Genomic DNA, 12954 nt, shown 5'->3' on the forward strand with positions numbered 1-12954 from the left:
TAATAGTACTGCAACAAATTATTGTACAAACACTTTTTATTACTGCATAAAGGTTGTAGTTAAGAAACCGTGTATTACAATTTAAACATTTTAGAAGAAATAACATTTAAAAATCAACCTACATGAAAAACATGAAGTTTATGAAAAAAGTTATAAAATCTCATCCCAAAATTAAAATAAAGAAGAAAAAGTCCACAAATGTAGTTCTCTGCAGACTCCGCAGCACTGCAAGATGAATGGACCCACCCTGAACATGAGCAGCACCCCGTACCAGAGCTGTACGGTTTAGCCCCAATCTGTACCTCGTGGGAATTTATAAACATAAACTCAAATTCTATCACTTAACCAATCATCGCTAATAACCAAAAGAGAGCTTAAGAGATGTAGTTTATTATGATCTCACAGTTAATAGACTACGATAAAAAGCTACTTCACTAACTTTTTTTTTAACTGGACGAAAATTAGAAGCAAGTGAGTAGAAACATGTTTTTTACTGAAACATTGAAACTAGCACATATAGCAAAACGATGCAGATACAGTAAACTTGTGCCATCTGCTGCTAGATAGCAGCACTTTTTGGGATCTTTTAGCTTGAATTCTAGGCAAAAAAAATGGGTGTACGGTTTAGCCCTGCTCTCCCCTACTCCGTAAGATTAACATAGGAATTTAAAATTTTAAATTTTATTTAATTATCTCTGTAACCGTTAGGCATACAGCAACACTCCACACAAAATTATTTCTTTTTAAGCTCTACAAAATTGATTTGGAAAGAACTTTTTAAATTTTATGATTTTAGAGCAAAAAATGGGAAACCCAAATTTTTACCCCATAAAACCCGCAATGAACCCTTGTTCCCATACTTACGAACACCATAGTATATATATAACGGACATTATATATATATATTATACTATATATTTTATTATGTTAATATACATATGTGTACGTGTATATTTTATATTTATAAATATATAGGCCTATATATATATGTGTGAATTTGAAGGAGGGTGTTTTTGACCCCTGTGGACCTCAAAACGAAAAAGTAAATTGGTCTCGGGGTCTAGGTCTTATCTATGCTAATTAATAGCTTATTCCCTATATGGGAAATTCGCTAAAAAGGAAACTTAACACAAAATTTTATTAATTTCATAATAACAAAATGTGGACTAACATCAGAACAAAAGACTGCTATATTTTCTGTTTATAATAAAAGTGTGAAACTTTAAGAAAACCGAAAGTAAGTTTTGGATAGGTATTACCTGAATTATACTCAATGGGATTATTTTAAAACAAATTAAGGAACAAAACCCTTAAAGAATTCATTAAATTCTTTCAGTACCGGTATGCATTTATAAATGCAGAGTGAAATGAAATAATGATTCAATAAACGACACCTCTCCCACATTTCATTCAAATGTAAGTTGAGTCGGACTATTATAGTCCAGTCAATGAATGCTCAAAAGGGGGGTGTAGAGGACATGGAGAGGGGGAAATTTTTTTTCTGCGGGAATGTGTTCGGGGTAGTTAGAAGATAAAAATACCAAAAGTCCCCGCCCCTGGCCCTGCTGCTTCAGCGGGGAGAGGGGGGGAAAGACCCAATTTTTTAGTTTTTTACTTCTACACTGAAAACCGTGCATCGTACGGAAAAAATGTAAATTATAAAAGAGAGATGAGGAAATTCTCTACAAGAATGGTCATATTAATTTCTTCCGTATATGCATTAGTTTAAAAGATATTCTCAAAATAATATAACAATTCTTAAATAAATTGATTTTTCACGCGTTTTTTGTCAAATAAGTTTATATAATCCATTAGCCTGTTGTTGTTTCACATCAATCAGGATAGAAAACAGGTTTTTGAACACTAACCTATATAATATAATTTATCAATCGTATAAATTGTTTTAAAAATTGTTTATATAAATTTAAATAAGTTATATATATTTGTCATGGAAACAAGTAATTTTGGCATAATTATTACATTAAAAATTAAAAAGATTATGTTTGTAGCTATATTTGTCCAGGTTTATTTATAACAATTACCGAAACCAAGACTTAACATTATTGTTCATGGTCTGGCTCACTTGGGACGAGAGGGTCCAACTTCCGTCCCAAAAACTAGTGCCATCTGGAACTGAAAACCACCATCTAGGACATCTCCATCATTCAATTCTTGTTGATTAGACTCAATATTGGCTATCAAAGTGAGAATTCGGTGTAGGCCTGTATATTCTTCATCTTCCTCATTCATCAGAATGGGAATTTCATGTAAAAAGATCACTTAGCAGGTCTGGCATAACGGAGAACACTTATTGGACATTTTCTTGCATGCACAAATTGCACATCAGGCACTGTTATAATCTTGAGTACATTTGCAAAAAACTTGGTTAAGGGATTAACTGTTCCTGGTTACTATAATTTTGGTGTCTCTGTTCAAATGAATATCTACTGAATAGTGGCGGTCCCTTGGGGGGGGGGGGGGAGTTCTGATTAGAAACTATCTTTGTATATGATATTGTATAGTTTAAATTTATTAGTCCAGTGCAATTAGGTTAGGACCCGGACAAAATTGATAACAGGCTGAAAATTGGTGGAAATGTTCAAAACAATGTCCTGAGTGGCCCTCACAAAGTCCCAAGAAATCCCAGTAGGGGAACGGCCGCCATTTTGAAAAAAACTGCCGCCATCTTGGAAACTTAGATGTTTGCTGTATATTTTTAAGTAATTGTCTGAAAGACCTTATTTATGTCTCAAATTAAATATTTTGGGCTCATGTATGAGGGTAATATATAATTTAAGAGTTTATTATGCTCTAAGCATAAATGTTATTTATATTAACCTCAAAAATATCTATAATAATGATATAGATACGGTTATGTCCCCCCTTTTATACGAATTGTGGATATTTATAGGCATGCAAGGTGGATGCGATACTCCCTGGTGTGGATTAACGTCCGCACGGATGAGTACTACGACTATCCGCAGTACCATCCTGATAATTAGACCAATTCGTAATTACCAAAAATGTGGTTCGGATTCCCATTCGCACTTGGTTTTTTTGTATGGTTGCCATTTCATAGAACAGTATTAACAGTATAGATATTGAGTCTAATGAACAAGAATTGGATTATGGAGAGATCATGAACAATAGTATTTAGTCTTGGTTTCGGTGATTGATATAAATAAACCTGGACAAATATAGCTACAAACATAATCTTTTTAATTTTTTGTGTAATAATTATGCCAAAATTACTTGTTTCCATGACAAATATACATTATTTTTTTAAAATTTATATAAACTATTTTTAACACAATATATACGATTGATATATTATATTATATAGGTTAGTGTTCAAAAACCTGTTTTCTATCCTGATTGATGTGAAACAAAAACAGGCTAAAGGATTATATAAACTTATTTGACAAGAAACGCGTGAAAAATCAATTTATTTAAGAATTTTTATATTATTTTGAGAATATCTTTTAAACCAATACATATACGGAAAAATGAATATGACCATTCTTGTAGAGAATTTCATCATCTTTCTTTTTATAATTTACATTTTTTCCGTACGATGCACGGTTTTCAGTGTAGAAGTAAAAAACTAAAAAATGGGGTCTTTCCCCCCCTCCCCCCGCTGAAGCAGCAGGGCCAGGGGCGGGGACTTTTGTTATTTTTATCATCTAACTACCCCAACACATTCCCGCAGAAAAAAAATTTCCCCCTCTCCATGTCCTCTACAATCCCTTTATTGACTAGACTATTAGGATAAGTATTTTTTTTATATATTGAATACATGTATTTTGAATAGGAAATAAAAGTTTTTATTACGGTAAATTACAAAGTTTAACCATTTCTTTTTAACCAGGAAAAATATGCATTTAAAGGAGTAGTTGGCACAGCTTCACTAAAAGTAGGCCTTATATAAGTTACTTTTTGATAGCCAGAACATGATTTGGTGTGTTTTTTTTTATCAAAACAACAATAGTAATCTTACTGTGCATACTCCCAGGCTGTGCTAGGTCGTACGGCTCCGTCCAGATGAATATGAAGTTCTACCTGAAATGTGCAAACACAGAACACACAACAGTCAGTAAACAGAATACTGATGTAAAAATATGGTGTTGACCTTCATAATTTATATAGAACTGTCAGCAATATGTACTTATATTCTATTTCATGTCTAGGCCAGGCCTTGAAATTATGTGTTTTTTAAAACGTTTTTATTAGCTCGCTTTCTTGTCCGGTACGAATTTTGCAATCAATTTTATACTAACTTCCCGATGAGCTAGAGACTTGAAACTTGTAACATAGCTCACAAATGGAAGACAATGCAATATTATATAATTCAATTTTCATATTTCCCTTGGGCTACGCCCCATTGGCTTGTTTTTATTAACTCGCTTTCTTGCAAATTTTGATACTTCCCGATGAGCTAGAAACTTGAAACTTGAAACATAGCTCACAAATGTATGACAATGCAATATTATATCATTTAATTTTCATATTTCCTTTGGGCTACGCCCCATGGGCTTGTTTTTATTAGCTCGCTTTCCTACAAATTTTGATATCAATCTTAAACGAAGTTCCCGATGAGCTAGAGACTTGAAATTTGAAACATGGCTCACAAATGGGTGACAATGCAATATTTATATCATTTAATTTTCATATTTCCCTTGGGCTACGCCCCACGGGCTTCCAAATTTTCCATGTTTACATTTTGAAAGAATGTAAATATATCAAATAATTTAAGTCAGCTGTAAATACTTAAATTTGACAGTTAGAAGAGCAGAGGTTAAGAGGTACAGGCTATGCTCCCAAGAGATTCTTTATACAAACAAACATTTCAAAATAAAGATAAACAATCTGATTGTATAAAGGTGTTTGTTAATTATGTCAATTGCTATTTATTTAGTATAGTATTCTATAAAGGAAACAATAAATTAAATAGATTGATATATTTATAGTTAGTTGGTAGGCCATACAATTTTAATACATAATCTAAGTTTATATATTAACTTGAAACTGTTTTTCTTTGTCATAGCTATTTTGAGAGAACGGCTGGGTGTAGAAACTCGGTAGAGGTGTCTAAAGAAAGGTCTTGGTCTGTAGATGAGCCATCAAAAGAGAAAAATGGTGAATTCCCTTGGGGCTCTGCCCCAGTGGCCTTTAAATTTCCATCCCATGTTATTCTTATGGAGGAAAACGGGGTTTTTGTCACAGCTAATTTGAAAGAACGGCTGGGCGTAGAAACTTGGTAGGGGTCTCTAAAGAAAGGTCTTGGTCTGTAGAAGCCATCAAAAGAGGAACAAGGTAAATTCCCTTGGGGCTCTGCCCCAGAAGCCTTTAAAGTTGCCTCTTCAGATTTGTTTACATTACGACCATATGCATAATTCTACACTACTTTTTAATGAAACAGCTGTTAATATTTAAATTGTGATTTATTGAATTTGTCAAAATGAAGTACAGTATTTGCAATCAATGGGGTTTCCTGATTTTAAAATAGATTTTATTCTGCATCGTGTCATGTTTTGCAACAATGTTCTATTACCAAATCAGTGGAAAATCCTAATATCACAGAAACTCTTAAAATTATTTATTTTGGAGTTAACTTATATCTATTGTATGGGTTGGTTTCTGCCTTTTTTACCACTTCTTGGAGATTGTACGTAGGTGATATTCGTTGGCATATTGCATCTGTAGACGAAACTTGGGTTGGTGTAATTATTACAATGGAAAAGAGCGAAAATCCTGGACAATTTGATTTAGGCTAAAAATAAAACTGAATTAACACTGTTCTACATTTCTTGAGCAATCATTGAAATAACCGATTTGCAAACAATGGAAACATAGAAAAGCCATAGAACACAACCAATTAGATGAAATAGAAATAATGTTTTAGTTTTCATTTATAACGAGAGGTCGTCCAGTGGTCGAAACTCGACCAAAAATACGTAATGTACTCACTTATCTATTTTCACCCCACACTGTAAATAAAACATGTGATTTGAGTTTCTTCCATTTGTTTTGGTTTTCTGTTTATATTTCGTTGTTATTTTCGTTACCAGCATGGCAACGCATAAGATCCATGTTAATATTTTCAAATTTTTAAACTCATTTTTTGTGCTTATCTTTGAGTCTATTTAAATTTATAAAGGGATTCTGCACACCTACAGGAAAATAGTTTTCTAACGGTATGCGTAGATTTTCCCTACGATGAACACGAGCTGAGAAAAAAGGTTTTAAAGAAACATGCTTGCCTATTAATATATAGATAGATTGTTATCATAGACAACGTAATGCGGCTATGAGAGGGGAAAATTTGTAGAAAACAAGATCATCTTTTTGAAAAAATATAAGATATTTACAAAAGATTTTGATTATTTCCAACTACTGTGTAGATCATGAGTATTTCCATAAATCTTTGAGTCGCCTGTAATGCTTCGCAAATTGCTCGAATTCGAGCAACAGGTACACTAGTTATATATTAAAAGAAACTTAAATAAACCTTACATTTCCCACATGCCTCTGTCTTAATCTTATACAGATGCTTGAAATAGATTTAACATCCACACATATTAAAAACTAAAAAGTAGAAAATAATTTTTAAATTAAAAAAAAAACTTTTAAAACAAAACGTTTTTGAACGCACTAAAAAGTAGAAAATAATTTATAAATATGTGGAGAGTATAAATACTTGTAAGATTTAAAACGAAAAACGTGGGGTGCATGCAATTGATAATAATACAGTAGTTCAATAGGTGAAGGTAATTGTAAATTATCTATTGCATGCACCCAACGTTTTTCGTTTTAAATCTTACAAGTATTTATACTCTCCACATATTTATAAATTATTTTCGACTTTTTAGTGCGTTCAAAAACGTTTTGTTTTAAAAAGGTTTTTTTTTATTTAAAAATTATTACAGAGTGATTATAGTGAAATATACCCCAACTACAAATTGCAATTTATCAGTACTGTAACAAAATATGGCAATCCTTCACTTATTAGTTGAACTTATAACTATAATAATGATTTGTATTTAAGCTCATGTATATTGTAGATTCAAACCAATTCACGATCACGCCCGGTACTGACACATACAGCTATTGTCAATAGTATTGTCATTGGCATTCCATAGCACAGGAGAGAAGGTACTGAAACTGATTGTAGACTTTGATAAGTAGTATGTCATGAATATGTCAGTTCGTTGACACCAGTCCATTAGGGTTAGTGTTATTCTACTTGAATATTGTAAAATTGTGTGTAATGTGGTTATAGTAGAACGAAAAACCAGTAAGCAATCAACTATATAAACGTTAAAAACAATTACTGTACAGTGTACAATGTTACCTTTTTGCGCGGAGCGGCGTCCTCCATGACTTAACTGACTCAAGTTGTTAGCATTCACACACAATTACAATTCGCACTTGGATTCGCTCGCACTGACTGAAAGACTGAACTTGTCTGCTACTCTGCTATCGTGCTATCAGCTGATGTATCTCGCTCGCAATATTCCCGCCAAGGTCACGGTCAAGCCGCGCTCGGCGCTTACGTCATCAACGAGTTATTGTTGTCTAAAACAGAACTTTGCCCTCGAAGTATTTTTGCTACATTTTGCGGGAAGACAACTTTTATTAGAACTTATTTTTATTAGAACGAAAACTTATGGTTTCCTCTAAAGTTGATCAATTTGTGAGCATTTTAGCCCTAAAAGAAAATGAAAAGGAAAGCTTGTATTTTAATAGTTTGCACTTATCCAAACCATCTGTAGGTAGGCCTACCTAACTTTAATTGTTATCTTGGTAGGTTTACATGTGATTTTAGAGGCATCAAGTCAACACTTGGTGTTGATCTAAAATCTGTGTTGCATGTATGTATTGTGCTGAACAGGCAAAATGTTTTTTAAACATAAAAAATAACTAGCCCTAATTTTGAATGTTTTTACGCATTGATAGTTCATCCAATAAACCAAATAATTTTATTTACTTTCAATTGTGTGGTGTGAATTAGTATGCCTTGTTTTACACACCATATGCCTAAACATTCTTTTAGCACATTCTTTTTTCTTTCTTTTTCCTTGTTGATGTTTCAAGAATTTCTTGCTGTACGCCATCAGGGGCGGACTGGCCCGCCGGCCCACCGGCCGGTGGGCCGATACGCCTTCTCAACATTCCAATATTTGCGCCCTCGTTAAAGGAAAAATTCATAAAAATTTTTAAAAAATGAGACGAGATGTGTTTTTAGAAAGCAAGAGGAAAAACTTAGAGAAAAAAGTTTCAGCAGTACAGTAAATAGCAAACATAAAGTCGGGTGTGAGACCTGAATAGACACTGTCGACAAGCGAGAGCAAAGCAGCTCTTCTCTGTCGTACGTGTAGGCATACTAAGGCACTTTACTCAGTGGTATGAGATACTTAAAAACAGCTGTCCTCTTCCCGCGTCATTTTACGCCGAACCCGAAAAAACTGCACTGCGACCACGAGTACTAGAAAAATACCGGTATGGTTCATAAACATAACCAAAAGACTTTTTGGCCAGAAAATAAACATTTAAACATTATTTAACATTGCTTAAAGTGGAACTGCCAAATCATATGTTCAATGCTATTAGTATAGGATTCGGGCCAACAATGTCATTTGATAATGTTTGTGATCCATACCGGTATTTTTCTAGTAGGTACCGGTATTCGTGACTGCGACTGCATCCGACATCGGTCGGCGTCACGATGTCGTCTGTGGTAAACAACTATAGTGAAGATAATGTAATATTATTTCATATTTGTTATAATATTAAATTATTGCTCACATTATAACTATTTCTCTTTAAGTCACATTTAATTTTTATAAATGTCAACTCAACTCTCTTGTAAAATGGCGTTTGCCGTGCATGTAATATATAAATAATAAAGAGTGTGAGCTGCCAATTAAAATGTGTCTCTCTTTAGTGAGTGTCTGATTTGTGTCTCTGTGTATACCCTGTGTATACTCTGTGTTACCTCTGATTATTTAGACAATGAACATTGAAATTTTATGGTCTGCTCCACTGACAATGTCAATGCATGTAAATGTCCATGATAATAAATGATTTGATTTGATTTGTGTCGAAATCTTCAATTTATTTTTATATTCTTTACCTATTCACAGGTAACATGAACTAAACTAGTATTGTAGAATCACTACATTTACAAAATTTAAATTAGATTTAGTGACAGTGTTTTTGTTAACTTAACCATTACACAGTAAAGATTAAACAGTAAACAGTATTTTAATATGTGGCTACCGCCTATTAATTAATGATTTCAATATGCACTATGGCACTAATTTGGTCAACTTTCCTATTTTACTTACAGATAGCCAGCCCAAAATACCTTCGTAGTTATCTCTAGGCTATGGCTTCCATTTCGTTTGTAGAAATAGGTTAGGTAGGCCTACTTTAGGGTCACAGTTTTGACTTAATTTAATGCTAAAACAGTTTCAGTCAATAAATTGGTTTTGTTCACAGTGAAGGCATATTGTTTGTGTAAAATAATTTCATAGAAATCTAAAATATATAACTTCTGTTATTTACAGTGCCAAAAAATACAACAGTTGCAAGTTCAGGTTGTAAACAGGAAGCACATGATTTATATTGTATGCATGCAGCCAAGTCATGCAAGGGAAAATAGTGAAAATGCACAAATATAATACGAAAGAACCTATAAGAAAATCATTTGTATTTTTATTTTTGTTAGGATATTTACTGTCAGAATAGCACCAAGTCGTGTGGGTAAATAGTCTAAATTTTGTAAACGAAACATTGACCAATAGTGTCAGTTATCAGATTTCTGATTTTCCACTGTTAATGCCTCTAGATTGCCTAAAAATGCGAGTTTACTGGTATAATTTTTAAAAAATTTCCCGGGGGAGGACCCCCGGACCCCCCTCGATACAGGGGGGTATTCCATACCCCCCAGACCCCCCGGTTGGCGCCTTCGGGCTGGTCAAGGTTTACGCCCTAATAGAGTACCCAGTCCGCCCCTGTACGCCATCATCTATACTTCTATACTATTATATAAAAATCTAATGGTGTCTGTCTGTATGTGTATTACTAATAGGTGAAAAAACTACTGAACCAACTGGGCTTAAATTTTACAAAAATATAGCTACCATACCAAGGACCATTATAGGACTATTCACATTTCGATACTTACCGTAGGCTTTGCCCCTTTGGCTTTAAAAGTTCTGAGGTGAACATTTTAAAAGTAAATATTGATTGGTCTCCATGGCTGTGATGAGAAAACTAACAGTGTTTGTTTACATTTGCTTTGACATTTAAATATAAACAAGAAGAACTGCTAAACTGTATATTTCACAATTTCAGACAGCTGATACAAAGAAATTAAATATAATATTTTCCATAAATATGAAGTAGGTTTATTTTAATCTAACCTTTTATGATGGATTATTTATTCTAAAACTATGTCAATGATTATATAAAAAAAAGATTTTATAACCGTTGCTGTATCAACTCCGGCTCTGCTTTGGATATTTTAAAGCGTCTTAAGTTAATAATCTTAAGTGAAAATAATGTTATTGATATGTTTTCATGGAAACAGTATGAAAATTACAATGTATAGATGTTTTGTATGAATTTGGAGGCTACTTTAAATAAATTCTAACTGCTTCACATGTTAGATTAACTTAACATAACTTGCACATCACATTGTGTTTTATATGTATATTTAGGTAAATTAAGTTATTGTGTTTTGCTAAACCTATGCTTAAATTAAACTAAAGAATATCATCAATAACTATTGTCGTTGATTTTTGTTTTCTAAAATATGTTGAATATGTGTAACTATATTTAATTATCAAATGGTAATACAAAATACTCTTATTTTATCTTAACATAGCTTTCAGTTCACATTTACTTTATTTGATACATTTATTATTTGTGTTTTGTTTTGCCACACCACTGATTAAATTAAACCAAGGACAATATCATAAAACTAAGCAGTACACAGTGCTCTTTTGTTTCTAAAATCAATGAAATATCTGTTACTATGTTTTCTTAATGGTAAGTGTGAAAATGTAAAGGCAAGGGACGATGGAACTGATTAAAAGAACTGGTTTGTTGTTTGTTGATATTTTTGTATAGTAGAATCAGAGATGCAATTAAACATATACTGTATTTTCCTATTATATTTTTTTGTCCTTGATGCTTTGATAATCATATTAGTTTTGTCTGCTGTCTTTAATGCTAAATTATTTGTTTGAAATTTTTTATAGTACCTATAGATATATTTTTTCTATGTTTCTTTAATATTTCAAAAGACTGTATTGATAAGGCACAGCAATATTTCTAAAGTTTATAACAGCTGACTTAGTTTAGCTAATGATTTATTGTGAGTGAAAAAAACTGAAGATGAAAGGATTTGTGATTTAATATAAAGAAGAGTTTAATATAAAGATATTTAAATTTAATAATTAGTATTTTTGCAACTTCAAAATTGAAATTTAAAATGTCAATAATATATTAAAAGATGTGTAATTAAGGGAGATGAAGGTAAATCTGGTAATTAAATCATGTATGTCAAAGTTTTACTCAAAGATTTGGTCAGTTTTTCTCATATCAGCCTACACAAGATTTAAAATTAATCAAAACCAAAATGATGGTATCCACCACCTACTTACCAGATTTAAAAGTCATAACTTAAACGTTTCTATTAAGGCCATAAAAGTTGAATTTTGTTTCTAAAAGCGTTGGCGCCGTTGGCGGATGTGTAACTATTATGCAAGAGATAAAGATTAAAAACGTTTATATTTTATGTCCTCTTCCCGTTGCAAAGCACGGGTACAACAGCTAGTGTCTATTAAAAAGAAAACCAAACAACAACCAATAACTCTCTCTGCGTAAGGGTGGGTTAAATTCCGGGCGCAGAGGGGGGGTAGTGGATTTTTATCCCGCTGGAATTTTACCCCCTGGGCAAACGTGACGTCACAAACCAGGGGGTAAAATTCCGGCCGCAAACTTTTGAGTTTCGCGACATCAGCTCGATGGATTAAACGCGGAATTAAACATATATTTTCACTGTTGTGAATTTAATCAGAACACATCAAATTATAAAAACCCAGAGTGTAAACGGCCCGGATTTTTACCCCCGGAGTTTTACCCCCCGGATTTACCCCCGGATTTTTACCCCCGGAATTTTACCCCCTGGCCAGATATATAAATTAGTGAGAATGATTAATTATCTTCATTCTGTTTTTAATAGTAAACATTTTATTATTAAGTAGCCTATCTTAATTTATTTCTAACATCAACTAATCAAACAGGTTTTTGATTTTAATTTTGATATTAGAGTATCATCAGGATTCGACGTTTGAAGCCACACTGTTGATTAATATGACGTATAAACGAACATCAGAATGGTAAATTGATTCGAAGATTTCTTTGACGATTTATTATACAACCGTTGTAAAACAATGTTTTTCGTTTGTATTTGTAACAATAACAAAATATGCCTTATTGTTTCTTTACGAAGAAATGTTCACCCAATTATCATTTAAATGAGCTACTCAGTTTATTTTACATACTTATTAACCAACAGTTGGCCCCAAACGCAAATTCCGAACATCAAAATTAAACAGCGAATTCGTCTGTTTACTTAGTTGAAAAAATATATAAATAAAGATATAGGCTACTAAATAATGAAATGTTTACAATTAATTAATAACAGAAATAAGAAAAATCAATAATTTAATTTCTAAAATCGGCCAGGGGGTAAAATTCCGGGGGTAAAATTCCGGGGGTAAAATTCCGGGGGTAAAAATCCTAGGTAAAATTTAGGTAAAAGTATTTAGTTAGTACAAATCAACTAGAAGTAAACAATAACAATTAACACATGATAATATAAATCTAATAGTCAGTTGAGCCAACCATTACAATTCTAGACAACAGATTACCATTTAAGAT

Source organism: Macrosteles quadrilineatus, unplaced genomic scaffold (assembly GCF_028750875.1).
Source record: "Macrosteles quadrilineatus isolate MER2022 unplaced genomic scaffold, UCM_ALF_1.0 Scaffold_1__1_contigs__length_201487025, whole genome shotgun sequence".
NCBI lineage: Eukaryota > Metazoa > Arthropoda > Insecta > Hemiptera > Cicadellidae > Macrosteles > Macrosteles quadrilineatus.